Raw genomic sequence first — 14,441 nt, forward strand, 5'->3', positions numbered from 1 at the left:
TGGGCAGAACAATACTAATCTGCTCTGGTCCCCATGGTGCTCATGATAAATAAAATCAACAGTTTTGAAAGTGTATGTAGTAGAATGCTATAAAAATAAATAACATATTTAAATAACAAAAATTGGTCATTTTATAGGAATGTGGCTGAAGAGATCGTGGTGGCTGTCCAATAACTGAGTTGGAGCCCCCCAGGTTAGCTTGGCATCTGTGGGTTTGCTTATCATATTATTATTGTTTCATTGCTAATCAAGAAAAAAGGTCCTTTAAATACACTGATTGTTAAAAATCAGGCTCACGAGTTCTGGTCTATTAGCAGTGGTAATTTGTAACTAATGAAGAAAGTCATTGGAATTAAAACCTGCAACCACTGTAGCCTTCCAGGATGTGAGTCTGACACTCCTTCTGTGTGACATTCTAAAGCCATGCCTTAGTTCTTCTGAATTTTTTTTCCATCCATTTGGATGTTTAGCTCAGTGTTCCTTTAGTATTTTCCTTGGGTTGCTATGCTGGGTTGCTTTGATACACTTTTTTCTTGCTTTTATTTTTCACCTACAACTTGGTAGATGACCTGCTTGCGATGTGATATACCGGAAGTGGAGGCAAGAAAGGCAGGGATCGAGGGATAATTTCATTGAGCATCACCAGGAGAAGTGGTTTCAGATGATGAGATAAAATGGATGATTTGATCTTGATGTCCTGTATTGACTGTTATATTTTTGGATAACAGGCAATGTAAATTTGCTTTGAAATTAGTATGTGTGTGTGTGTATAGTTACTAGTCAGATGTGTTTTCTGAACAAAAGCCATACTAATAAGACAGCATTACCAAAATATTTGCCCTTGATATAGCAAGGCACCAGCCTGTTTTTGGCCAACTCTGGTAAAAATCTATATCTCTTGTGCCCAACTGTAAAGAAATGCATCTAGAGATACATGTTTAGCCTCTTTTCATAATGTTGGCTGTAGGGTTTTGATGTCATCCTTGTCAAAATTGTTGGAATTAGATTGATTTTTTTTCAAAACCACCACTTCTCAGACATACAAATTTTTCTGAGCCTCTCTTCCAGTAGTAGGTGGTCATTTGTTATTTTAAAGTTTAGGAATGTGCTTAACTTGAATCTTGCAATTGTTTTTGGTTTTTGTTTAGCTCTGAACATATCAATTAATTTTCATATTATATATTGTATGTTTACTGTGCCGCCATTTTGCCTCTTGTTTTTATTAAATGGTGCTGCCATTTTGTTGATAGTAATGACTATTGTTGCTTCCAGAAGTCATGGTGGGTGCACTAGCATATAAGGTGTTGACGCACTGCTTGCAGCCGAACATGTTTGTTAGTGTAAATCAGAGTGCTTGCTTTGGTTAACGATTTTGGAATAATTAATTTGCATATTTCATTATGTTTGCAGGATTATTTGCTTTTGGGTTTTCACCTCATCCCTGTTCTGAGCTTATGGTTTCATCTTCTGGTCCATTTCTTCACCTTTATGGCCTGCCAAATTTTTCAACTCGGGTAGAACACCAGGTGACTCAGTTGTTGGACTTTTTAACCACAAGGTTGCTGGTAGAATCCGCATCTCCAACTCTTTGTATAGATCAGAGAGAGGCACTTAACCTATCTGTGCTTCATGTTTGCTGATAATTGTATATATTTAGTGCCTTGGAATGGTGTTGCCTCCCAAACACAACTTTTTTATAATTTTCCAATGTGGAGCGCAATGTCAAAAGACCTCCAAGAATATAAAAATGTATCTTTATATTTAACCCAAATACAAGGAGAAATGAGTATAGGGGGAACATGAAGTATACAAATAAAGACAGAGAAAATAAATACTGAGAGCCCCAATTAATTCTCTAGCATACATTTTCATCCGAGCCTACTCACCACCTCCAAATTTCTCCTGTCAACAGTCTGGACTCCCAATCATCCTGTCAGTTTAGCTGTTGACTCGTCTAAAATCTTAATTTTAATCTCTGGCTCCTTCCAGGGGTTACTTCCGGGACAAACAATTGAAATTACATTTGGTACCCTATAAAATCTCATGCTTGGCAGCTCCTCAAAATACTATAGACATCCAAGGAACCAATGATTGCCTCTTGACTTCCGGTCTTCTGTAATGGCAAGCAGAATCCCACCTATCCCATGTGGTGCCCCCATTGCTACAACTTGTTGGGCTGAAATTATTTAATCTGCTTCCTTCAAGTCCTCTGAAACCTTGTTTTCATGCTGAAGTGTTGCATTCTAGTTGCCTTGGCACTTACCTGGAGTGTGGTAGCCTGGTATTTCCTATTCACACCCACTGTATGCAGAGGATCTTTCTAGTTACCAGTTTGAGCTTCCCTATCCCTAACCAGTGTTATATTAGTGTGGTTACTGTACCCTTGCTTCGGGACCTTCACAATAAATGGGCATAGACATTGCAGCTCACGCATCTGTTGTCATGGATACAAAACTTTCCTGATCACACTGCAGCCGTGTACACTCAGAGACTTTATACCTCATTACTATAACACAAGCAATTTGTCAGGTTTATTTCTAATGAAATTGGCATTGCTTTTCCTAATTAGTTATTCTCTCTTCTTCTGCTTACAAGTGAAATGAAGCAATATGGCAGTAATAGTCCATGGCCACCCTATCTTGATTTGGAAGATGCATACAGTAGACAAAACCATCATGACACTTGCATCCACTGACAGAGACAGAAAATCATGAATGTAGCTTCCCAAGTGTGGGTAAAAAATCAATATGCGTAGCAGTAACCCAGGATTAGAGTCAGTATAGTCCCTGTTCACATTTATCTTTTACGTTTCATTTTGCATTTGTAAAATTAAATATTCCACAGCTTATAATTGCCTCACCTTAAGTTTCCAAAGTGCAAAAGTGATACTTTTCATGATAGCCAGACATGACACCAGGTCTTCCCAGAATGAACTGCACATGCACCAGATCCAGGGATTTCAGTTAAGTGCCTTTTAAGTGCCACATGCGTCATACTGGAGTCTCAAGAAGTCATTTCATTTGGAGCTTCAGGCTTTTGAGAAAAATACCTTTTTACAAACTCCTTGCAGGGGTGTGATCATAAAGTGAAATGCACAGTTTGTCCCAATATCCATATCTGTTGTTGCCGAATTGAATTGTTTGGAATTTCACAGTGAATACTGAAATGATGGCAGGCTGACTGAATTTTCATTATACTATTTTCAGATATATTTTTTCCGTACATTTTTCCCTTTATTATAGTGTCATTGTAAATTAATAAAGAAAAAAAGCATTCCTTATAGACAGTAACACTCAAATTCATTTCAATTGCTGTCTTATGCTGTTCTTAATGAGGTGAATAAAAATATACTCTATATTTACAATTTTTCAAATATCTGCTTTAAAATGAATGCCATCTTAGAAATCAAGTTGCATAGGATATAGTGCCTATTAAAAATATTCAAGCCTTGGAAATTTTTACATTTTATTATTATACAATATTTAGTTTGACCGTTTTGACACTGATCAACAGAAAAAGACTCTTTTAATGTCAAAATGAGATCAGTTCTCTGCAAGGTGATCTAGAATAATTACAAACATAAAACACAAAATCATTGATCACATAAGATTTCACCTCCTTTAACGTGCCACACCTAAATCCTCAGTGGAGCAGCCAATTGGTTTTAGAAGTCACAGAATAAGTTTTGTGGAGATCACCATGTCTGTAGTCAGATGGTTTCAACTCATTGTAGTCTAAATGCCCGTTATCTGGAAGGCACAACCTGAGGTTATTCTTTTTTTTGTGTGGTTAAACCAACACAATGAAGATAAAGGAACATCCCAAGCAACTGAAAACTGAAAAATACAGGAAAAAAAAACAAGTCACTGAATATCCCTTGGAGTCCAGTTACTATAAATCAAGTATGAAGAAATGGAAAGAGTATGGCACAACTGCAAATGTGCCTAGAGCAGACCTTCAATAAAACTGAGCAATCATGCAAGAAGAGGACTAGTGAGGCCACCAAGAGACTCGGAAGGAGTTACAAGCTACTGAGGCTAAGACTGGAGAGATTGGGCATACATCTGGTGCTCGGGTTCTTCACCAGTTGTAACTTTATGGGAAAGTGGCAAAGAGAAAAAACACACGTGACACCTAGAGTCAACTGGAAGAAGGATCTAGGGTCTGATCTGATGAGACCAACAACAAGCTTTTTTTTGGAATAAGCACATTATCCAAAACACACCATGCAACCTGGCAGAGCTTGAGCAGTTTTGTAAACAAGACTGGAGAAAATTGTAGTGTCCAGATGTGCAAAGCTGACGAGAGAGACCTGTGCACACAGTCTGCGAAGGTGCATCTGTTAAATATTGACGTAAAGGGGATTAAAACTTATGTGATTGAATAAATTTGTGTTTTATATTTGTAACTTAATTTACACCACTTTGCAGAGATTTGTTGTCACTTTTAACAGACATTTTCTGTTGATCAGTGTCCATCCATCCATTATCCAACCCGTTATATCCTAACTACAGGGTCACGGGGGATCTGCTGGAGCCAATCCCAGCCAGGGCGCAAGGCTTGTTCAATTTCAAAAACATATGTTAAATCCACTGTGATTCCATATCGTATAACAATAAAATATGAATTCTTTCAAGGGGTAAATACTTGTTATAGGTACTGCATGAAAGTTTTACAGTGATAAGTTGCTCAGTTCAGTCATTCATTCTTTATCTCCTTCCAGAATAAGATGGAACCATCTCTTGATGGACCACCAGTTGATTAAAGGGCATATCAATATCTACACAGGGCAAGGTTAAAAATTGTAAATCAGCGTAACACTTACGCGTTTGGAAAGTGGGATGAAACCATTGTACCTGGGTGAAATCCCATGTGAACATGGGGAGAACATACAAACTCCACATTAGTGATGTGCAATGAACGAACAGAGTAGTGAACAAAGAACAAACATACTGGTACAATGACATTAAGGAACAAATCATTTTGAAGCACGCGCAGTGTGTGCTACGCTTTATATTGCATTCCGTGACAGTCCAGAGCTATGATCGTAATTTCATTTAAATGGCTGCTGTCTTTGGGAAATCAGCCTATCAGTAAACTGTTAAAGCAAAACGGTCACGATGACAACTAGCCAATGACTGATGTGGTAGATGACTTCAAGCACATCCTATTGATCAGTTTACTTTGACTGAGTGACTATGACTGTCTCAGTACACTGAGTGACTGCATGAACCTCTACTGATGTGGAGTACCATTGCAAGTTTGTTCACAAACTTCAGACATTGAGACTCAAATTCACTCCAGTACAGTACACTGAACTAGTTCACTGAAGGAATCGGTTTATGTACTGAACAGAGGAATGAACTGCAGACAAAAGACTCACAGTCCATTCAATCTCAGTTCATTTCACAGATGATGTATGTATGTGAGGCTGCATCAGAAATGACGACATATAAATAATAAATTATTTGAGATTATTCCAAAACTGAAGTCAATTTTATTTAGTCACACTTCAATGTTTTCACAGTTTTATTGTGATGTGTGCACTATTGTAAGGTTCTGTTTGTATGCTTGTTTTGTCTATTTATTGTTGAAATTTTACTTATTGTCAAAATTCAATAAAGAGTATTATTATTGCAGTATTATTATTATATGTGAATTAATTAATCTGTTGCTTGCTTTCTGTGTTGCTTATATTGTTTGATGGTTACAAGTTGTTACACTGTTATAATATTCTAGATTTTAAACAAGAATATAGCTTGTTGTTTTTGAAGTGAACGAATCAGCGATTCAGAACTTTGAATCATTTTGGTGAACTGAACGAAATAAATCAAATCACTTGCAAGAATTGTTTTGCACACCACTGCTCCACATAAAAAGTGACAGAGCTGCGATTAATGATCAGAGCTTTGGAAATGTGATACGTCAAAACAAATTGCTGTGCCACCCTGCTTATTTATTGCTTTGTTAAGAAAAAAAAAAATCACAAATCACCTCAGAAACCATTGGCATCCCAGCTAATCCTGATTACAATGACAGTTTGCCTGTGTGTTCGTTTCCTCAATGTCTTTTTACTTTTGGCTTTGATTATCTTCACACTCATCTGTATTACAGTGCAGAAAGTCTGACAATTTTAAAATGCCTTTGTCTGCATTCAGCAGCTCCTTCTCCCCTCTTTCTTATCCAGTCTTATTTTGACATTCTTGGAATGAAACAGTAAGGGAAGACAAATATTTAAGGCTTATTCTCACCTGCATAGTAAAAAGCGTTCCTGTCACTCTCAGCTAATGAATACATGTCATGCAGATTTCCCACTAATCCTTGTGTTGAAGTTCTTGGGCAACTTATTGTCTGTAAGAGAAGTGCACGCAGGAGGCAGGGTGAGTTCTCCTGGCTTCTTTTTTTTTTAATGTCCGTGACCAGCTTTAAGTTTAAAAAGGGTTTTATCTGTAAGAGTGATGTGTATCAGTTGCACTCAAGTTCAGTCCTGGTCCCCCCCCACCCGTGGCTGCAGGTTTGTGTCCCAATCATTTGACAATCAGTGAGTCATCTTATTTTTAAAAATCTTTAACTGTCTTCTTTACTTCTTTGCTTCTTTTCCATTCTGAAATGTGCATTCGTGTTAGATTTCCTTTTATAAAAGGTTAAGAAATATGTATTTATTGCCTTATCTTTTGATGTATATCTGAATATTCTTTTAAATTCAATATTTCTGTGAACTTGACTTGCTTAATTTTACCTGAACACTGACAGTAACTGACAAGCATAGTGGGCACCAGAGCAAGCGACACTGACAGCTAAAAGGCAGCTATTTTAGTGTCTTCCACTTGTGTGCCTATTTGTAAGTAATGTTATTAATTACCAGAAAATTAAAAAGAGAAAAATTCTAAAAAAAAAAAACAAAAAAGGAAATGTTATGCATCTAAAGTTCTGCTTTATGTAGTAAAAAAAAAATAGCATAACCAATTTGTAATTTCAAGATTGTTACAAATTACAGACTGTTGCTTAAATAACACTGGAGTCCAACTAAAAGAAGAAATTTGTTTGCAATGTAAACCTGCAGGGACCGGGGGCTTTCTGGACTGAACCTAAGAACATCTAAGTGATATAATAATATGCTCACTCCTGCTTTAAAAAACTGTTGAGTTTCTGCTATTGCAAAATAGAAACAGCTATTTGCAAATTATTAATTAATTTCTTCTTGATGAAGGCTGTCACATTGCAGTTGATTTCCATTTAAAGTCTCTGTGAATATGATAATGCTTTACTCTCATATGGATTTTTCTTTTGTGGTCATTATGGGTTGCCCTGGACAGGGGCATCACAACTTTAACCGAGAATTCAAGTGCTACTTGCGCAACCTCATGGTCCACACTTGCACTTTTCAGACACCATCCAGTTTTTAGATTAGATATACAGTATATCATTTTATAGTTATAACAGCTGCTTGTACTGGAATGATGACGGAAAGACTACTGAAAATATAAGAAAGTAGATGGCAATAGCAATGACATAAGACAGCCATACTTTTATTGCTATAATTAACTTCAGACACATTTAATGTTATGGAGCGTCAAGAACATTGTGTAGCAGCAATGAGCCGCATTAGCTGTGAACAGCAAGACATACACAAGAATTTGTAGAGTGACTAAAGTGACTTTAGACTCTAGACACAATTACAAAAATGAGACTCTCTCAATGCAGTTTTTACTTCTATTAAATATAACCTGGCTTGGATCACATAGTGCGAGAATGTTATGTTATGTTACTGAAAATGTTTTCAGTTCACAAAGCTACAATGGGTGTTCCAAAGAGAGACCTGATGTGCATGAGATATCTGTTCGCAGTCAAAATGACAAACGTGAGAAGTCCTAAGTCGCCTGTAGTCTTTCAAAATGAAATGATGGGGTTTAAATCATTTACGATGTTACTATTAGCCATGTTACGTGGCGATGAAAGGCTGTAATACTGATTTGAAGTTATTTATAAAGCACCATTGAATATATTGCCCAGGACATTGGACAGAGGGGATGTGATTGCCAAAAGAAAGTTTTTCTATTTTTCAGTAGAAGAGTTCATCTGGAGGAGGTTGGGTACCACTGGCAATTTTGCAAAACATCTGTGTGTGCATGTATACTATGTACAGTAGGTATGTGTGCCAGAAAAAGCACCTACACCAGAGCTCTCCACAGTGCTGAAATGCAGCCATCCCACTTTTGCTTTTTATAACCTGAAATTACTTTTTCAAACAAATTACTGTACTAACCAAGTACATAACTACTTTAATTTTCTTTACACATTTCCTTATTGAGTTTTCTTCACTGCTTTGGGGAATACAGTAAATGACTGAACATCTCCTTTGTACGAATAACTCCACTGTTATTATAATAATAATAATTAATATTTACATTAATATATTACAAAACAAGCTATAGATTTTTTATACACATTGCTGTAAAAAAGAATTAAAAGATCATGAAGAAAAAAAGATCTAACCCACTGTTTTCCACCCGAGTGTATAGTATTAACGTCTGTTCAGCCTCAAAAACTGGTATTTTAAGTATGATTCAGTTAACATGAAAAGTTATCTTCAAAGACAGGAAAATGTTAGTCAACATATGCTTATCTGATATCCCCCCGCACCCACCCCATCCGTCAACTGTAATGAAAAATTGCTTTCTCATTATCTTCAAAAAAAAAAAAATCAGTTATTTTATCAAAAGTGTAGATTGCATATATTTTCCAGTCTGAACTTTAGTTGTTCACATTTAAGTTGTAATTATATCTCCATCACATCAAAAGAAGTAACCCCAAAGTTCCTTATTAATACACTGTGCCTGTATTTTAAAGGGGTAAACATTCCCTAAAAAGTTCTTTTATCTCAAGGCTAATACAAGCCCAAAAAACACACAGAGAAGGACAAAACATCTGGACATTAGAGAGCATTCATACAGGCAGTTGTAGGTTAACGCAGCATATCATTACCATCTTTGCCAAAGCAGTGTTTCTGGAACAAAAGGCAAACTGCTTGTCTTTAGCTGGGAGTTTTGGCACTTCAGCTGCATCCAGATGGCTTGGTATGAAGAAAAATCCAAAGGCTTTGATGGCTTTATGACTTCTAACAAGTCAGTACTAAGAGGTACACTCAAGAGGATACAATAGATAACAGCAGGAGGATATTGTATCCTTTTTGTTTGGCATTTTATTCATATAGCATGTCATGTACAATACTGCCCAATATGTGATACAGATCCATTCATGCTCCTTCTTCCCATTCTTTCCCTATGTAACCAAAAATTCTGATAATGTCTAAATCTTCAGGTGTAGTCTTATTTCTAATTTCATTGTAGATATTTTTCCCCAGAGGATAATTGGGCTTTTTACAGAGACAAATAGATAGATATGAACTTTGATCTGAACAAAGAAGAAAATTAAAAAGAAAGAAAGAAAACTTCTGACTTGGGCGGCATGGTGGTGCAGTGGGTAGCGCTGCTGCCTCACAGTTAGGAGACCTGGGTTCGCTTCCCGGGTCCTCCCTGCGTGGAGTTTGCATGTTCTTCCCGTGTCTGCGTGAGTTTCCTCCCACAGTCCAAAGACATGCAGGTTAGGTGCATTGGTGATCCTAAATTGTCCCTAGTGTATGAGTGTGCGCACTGGGGTGGGCTGGCGCCCTGCCCAGGATTTGCTTCCTGCCTTGCGCCCTGTGTTGGCTGGGATTGGCTTCAGCAGACCTCTGTGACCCTGTAGTTAGGATATAGCGGGTTGGATAATGGATGGATGGATGGATGGATGGAGCTTCTGACTTGGCACTCACAGTCACGGTGAGGCATTATAAAGGCATATTTCTGTTGGTATAAAGGAGCCCTGTTAGCATCTCTTGAAACCCTTCTGCTGAATAATCCATTGGCTGAAAGTCCTCAGTGTTCGTGTGTCAGAGGGAGGATGTGTAGCATTGTTCATATTGGCGCTCAGTTTAGTTTTAATTTTACCCTTTGCTACAACCTTCTGGGGGGTCCAAAGTGTATCCTATAACTAAGCTTTCCCTTTTAATTAGATTGTTAGGTTCGGTGGGTCTTTCCTGAAGGGATGTTACCAGCCCAGCACACCACAGCTTGGAACATTACACTGGCCATCACAGAGATGGAGAAGATGTCTCTTGATGTCTACATGAAAGGAACATGGTCTCCTAAGGAAAAGAGCCTGCTCTGCTCTTTCTTATTTATTTCTTCTGTGTTCAGAGACCATTCCAATCTGGCATTAATGTGGACCACCAAGTACTTGTAAGAGTGGACCACCTCTATAGCCACTCATTGAATAGTGACAGGACATAGAGGCTGTTTGGTGTGGAGAAAGTCAATAACAGTTCCTTTATTTTTTCCTATGATGCAGAAAATGCACTGTGCCACAAGAAACAAAGTTCTCCCCCTGACTCCTAGACTCTGTCTCACCTCCCTTATTGATACACCCCATATGAGCAGAATCATCTGAGAATTTCTGCAAGTGATATGACCTGGTATTATAGGTGTACAGAGTGAGACAGGACTATTATGGCTACGTGTCAAAATAGTTTGTTCTGCAGCTCATTGTCGCATGCTGCTAGTATAATCTAAAATACTTAAATATGGTTATATTTTGTGTAACAAACCAGGGTGGTTCAATATGAAGACATAGAAAAAAAATCTCAAATATAACTGCATAACCACTGAAATCACAAATCACCATGACATACTACCTATTAATTAAGTTTACTGCACACTGCAGTCCCATTAACCTTCAGAATGGCCTTGGAACGGACATTCCCAACTTGGTTTTCCTTATGATTGTGACCCTGCTTATTTATTGCATTCTTATTCAGTAATCAAGCTCGTTAAAATACAAGATTCAGACTGCAGTCACAGTGTGTTAGGGTTTTATTGTATGAATAGAAACATCTCAGCAATGGAAGTAGCACTTGGCTCCTGTTACCAAATGTCATTAAAGTTCATTTAACTCAACAGCCGAGTGAAGAAACATGTGTATGGAATCCACTTCACACTATGCGACTTAATGGAAGCACATACGAGTATTAATGTGATTAAAATCTTTATTTACTGTTAATGCTTGCATTGTTCAATTTTCCACTGTGTATTTTCTTTTAGCACTGAGATTTGTTATACTTCATTTTTCTAGCATTCTTTTCTTGATTTTGGACCTTTTAGGTTCCAATTTTATATTCTTTATGTATTTGTACATCGTCTTAACACTGCAATATTTTTTTTGTTATGATGGTGATATAATGACAGCGCCAATTTGAGTTTTTCTTTTGCCCTCGGCGCTGCTGTATTTTACGTTTTATATAGATTTATAAGTTTATTATTGTCAAAAGTCATTTTATTAGCTTAGAGGAAGCTAAAAGGCACTTCTGAGAAGATTTTAGCTGTACAACTAACTGTACATTTAGATTTAATTTCCTGCTTGCAATGTTTCTCTTGATCTACCAGAGATTATTGGACAGTTTGACCTTAAAGTGCCAATGTTGTGCAGTAAAGGAGATTAACCTTTTTTTATGAAATTGTGCTCTGTTTATTTGACAGCTTATAAGACAAAGTGTCTCACTCAACAGAGGGTACAGTATTTCTGTGGAACAAATCTCTTTAAAACGTGGCTTGCACTGACCTACTGTAAATATTCAATTAAACAAGTTCAGGAATAAATTTTAGGTTCTGATTCTAAGAGGGACAGATTTAAAAAGAATGGCAGATTTGTAGATTTTATAAAAAGAAGCAGTAGAATATAGAACTGTAGAAATGTGACAAATGAGAGAATGCCCTTCAGTCCATCACGCTTGTGTATTTAGCTAATAGATAAGCTGTTCCATATCTTATTCAGATACTTCTTAAAAGATTGACAAGGAATGCATCTGCCGGTAGCTTGTTCCAGGCTCCCACAACTCTTTAAATAAGTCCAGGGATTCACCCGGTGCTTTCCTCTGCACAGTTTGAGCACTGCTATGTCTTTCTTGCTGCCTGTTGGCCAGAACTGCACACAATATTTCATAACCTAACATTGTATTTGTGTTTTCAATATCTTCTGCACATAGATAATCTGTCTGTCTGTCTGAATTTCATCCGGTCCAGGGGTAAAGCAGAGTGAAATCATAGTAAACCGTGTGTTATAATGCAAATTAAAGCATATTGATACAATATTTACATTAAATACAGCAACAGAGGGATAAATGCAGTGTCAAAGTGCTATGAACCTCAGTTTACAGATATCCTTGAGTGTGTCATCTTTGTTTTAGGTTGTACATTTGTCTTTCTCGTCCTAGGTCTCAAATGAATTCATTGTCTAACACTCCTTTGTCCTAATCTTCTGCAAATCACAGTAAACCTACTGTGTGTTTTTTTTTTAATTCACACAGAAGTGTCTAATTTTTAGATTGCAGTGAAGTGGCTTTTCAAAATATTAGTACATTTATGACATTATTACTCTGTACAATTGATAGTAATGACCATTTAGACCTATAAACATCTTTATACTTTCAGCTACCTAAAAAGGAACAATATAGATTTGGTTCATAGCTGTTACTTGTAGATAATTTATTAATATTGCATGGTTGCCTGCGGCTTTTGTCCAAGATGACTTACAATAGCTGGATACAGTACAATTGTGTTTTGAACACCTGGCATTCAGGAAGGTGTCCAAATAAAAATTGAGCAGAAAAAAAAGAAACAGAGCAGGGAATGAAAGTAGCAACAGACAGGGGTCTGATTCACGAGATGGTCAGATTGAAATGATCACCAAACCAGAATCGCAAGGCTCAAATATGTTGCCAAGGTCCTAATAGTACCTTGTTTAAATTGCACCTAAGTCCTTTGTTGTCATGTGAACGGCAACAAGCATTGTGGCTGTAAACTTTTTGGCCAGGGCCATGCAAACTTGTTCAGAAAACACCATTGAGATTGGTGGTACGAAACCAGAGTGAAGCAGCTAAAATTGTTGAGATACCTACCCAATAGCACTGTTTAAATATAGCCAGAGGAAAAAGCAAAAGGATGCACAAAGGCAAAAAAATAGACACTGACCAGAAAATCAAACCACACAGAGTTTTTTTTGCTCTTGTATTTCGATCTCAGATTTTGTACAGGAGCTTGTACATTATCGAGCCCTGGTTGTGAGTGAGATGCCACATTCTGGGGCTGTCCCTTTATATGGCATCCTGACTGCAAGGGGCAAAACTGCTCCGGGCATCACGATTGGGAGGGTGCTCAACCCCTGTCTCCTGTATGAAGGAAGGGAGGAAGAGAAGACACCATTAGTAATAATGCTCTTTATTGGCCTGGAGTGGTATCACTTATGTCAGTCGAGCCCTGAAGATGATCCTTGATCACAGATGCATGACACCACTGACAAACAGAACACACAAAACAACGATAAAAACTAAACAAAGGTAAATTGCCCCAAACACTTCAATACTTTAACACAGGATGCCTAAGCCCAGGTTCATGACAAACTATTTACCATCTATGCTCACGTATAAGTCGGGGTCTGATTTTATGATTGATTTTTGGGGTTTTGAAAACCTGACTTATATCCCCATTCAAAAATGTGACACTTAATTTATTTATTTATTTTTTTTACATCTTCTTGCCTCCTCAAATCATGCATCAGTTTCTCAGACGCATCAAATTTTTTTGCAGCAGCGCAGTTACTAATTTCTTTCGCTACTTCAACAACATTTAATTTAAAACCAGCTTCATATTTTCTTCTGATCGAAGATAAGGAATGCTGTTATGATAAAGGTGGAAGAGGGTGTGAGATACAAAAAACACAAATCAGTGTAAATGTTACTTCGGAATAGTTTGAGCACGAGAGAGAGAGAGATATTAGAAGCACACGCTGATACAGCGCATTGCTACACCCACATAGAAAAAATAGGCAGTGTGCTCCGTAGTTAGTCTTTCAGGTGGGTGTTAACATATCATAATCTCTTGGACCAATAGCGTGAGTTTTCCACATTTGACTTATACGACCAACATTATAAAATGATTTTACAGCATAATCAAGTCCCACCGTATATGCAGGAGAACTTATCTGTGAGTATATATGGTATATTTTCTACAAGCGCAGGCAGATCAGCTTGTGGTTAGAACTGAAACAGCATCATTATGATTTAAAGTCCAGTATTTTAGCCACTACACTCCAGTACCTACTGAAACTATAAGCTGATATTGACAAGAAAGTAGGTGGCACAGAACTGCTTCTTTGATCCAGTGTACCTAAGTTTTGTCCATTCTTCCCATATCTGCATGTGTTTTTCCTCCAATGTCAGCAAAGATAGGCATGTTTGGTTAAGACTCTGAATTGGCCTTGTATGAGTATTGGGGTGTTGGGATGTGTGTGTATGTGTGTATGTGTGTATGTGTGTGTGTGTGTGTGTGTGTGTGTATGAGTGAGCCCTG

General features: G+C 37.4%; 1 protein-coding gene across 1 annotated transcript in view; it reads left to right on the plus strand.

The window, feature by feature from the left end:
• The window catches only part of LOC120535830 (ubiquitin-associated and SH3 domain-containing protein B-like), a 218,373-nt gene that overhangs the window by 33,931 nt on the left and 170,001 nt on the right, over positions 1 to 14,441 (plus strand). The gene's annotated exons all lie outside the window — the stretch shown is intronic.

Source organism: Polypterus senegalus, chromosome 9 (genome assembly GCF_016835505.1).
Source record: "Polypterus senegalus isolate Bchr_013 chromosome 9, ASM1683550v1, whole genome shotgun sequence".
NCBI lineage: Eukaryota > Metazoa > Chordata > Cladistia > Polypteriformes > Polypteridae > Polypterus > Polypterus senegalus.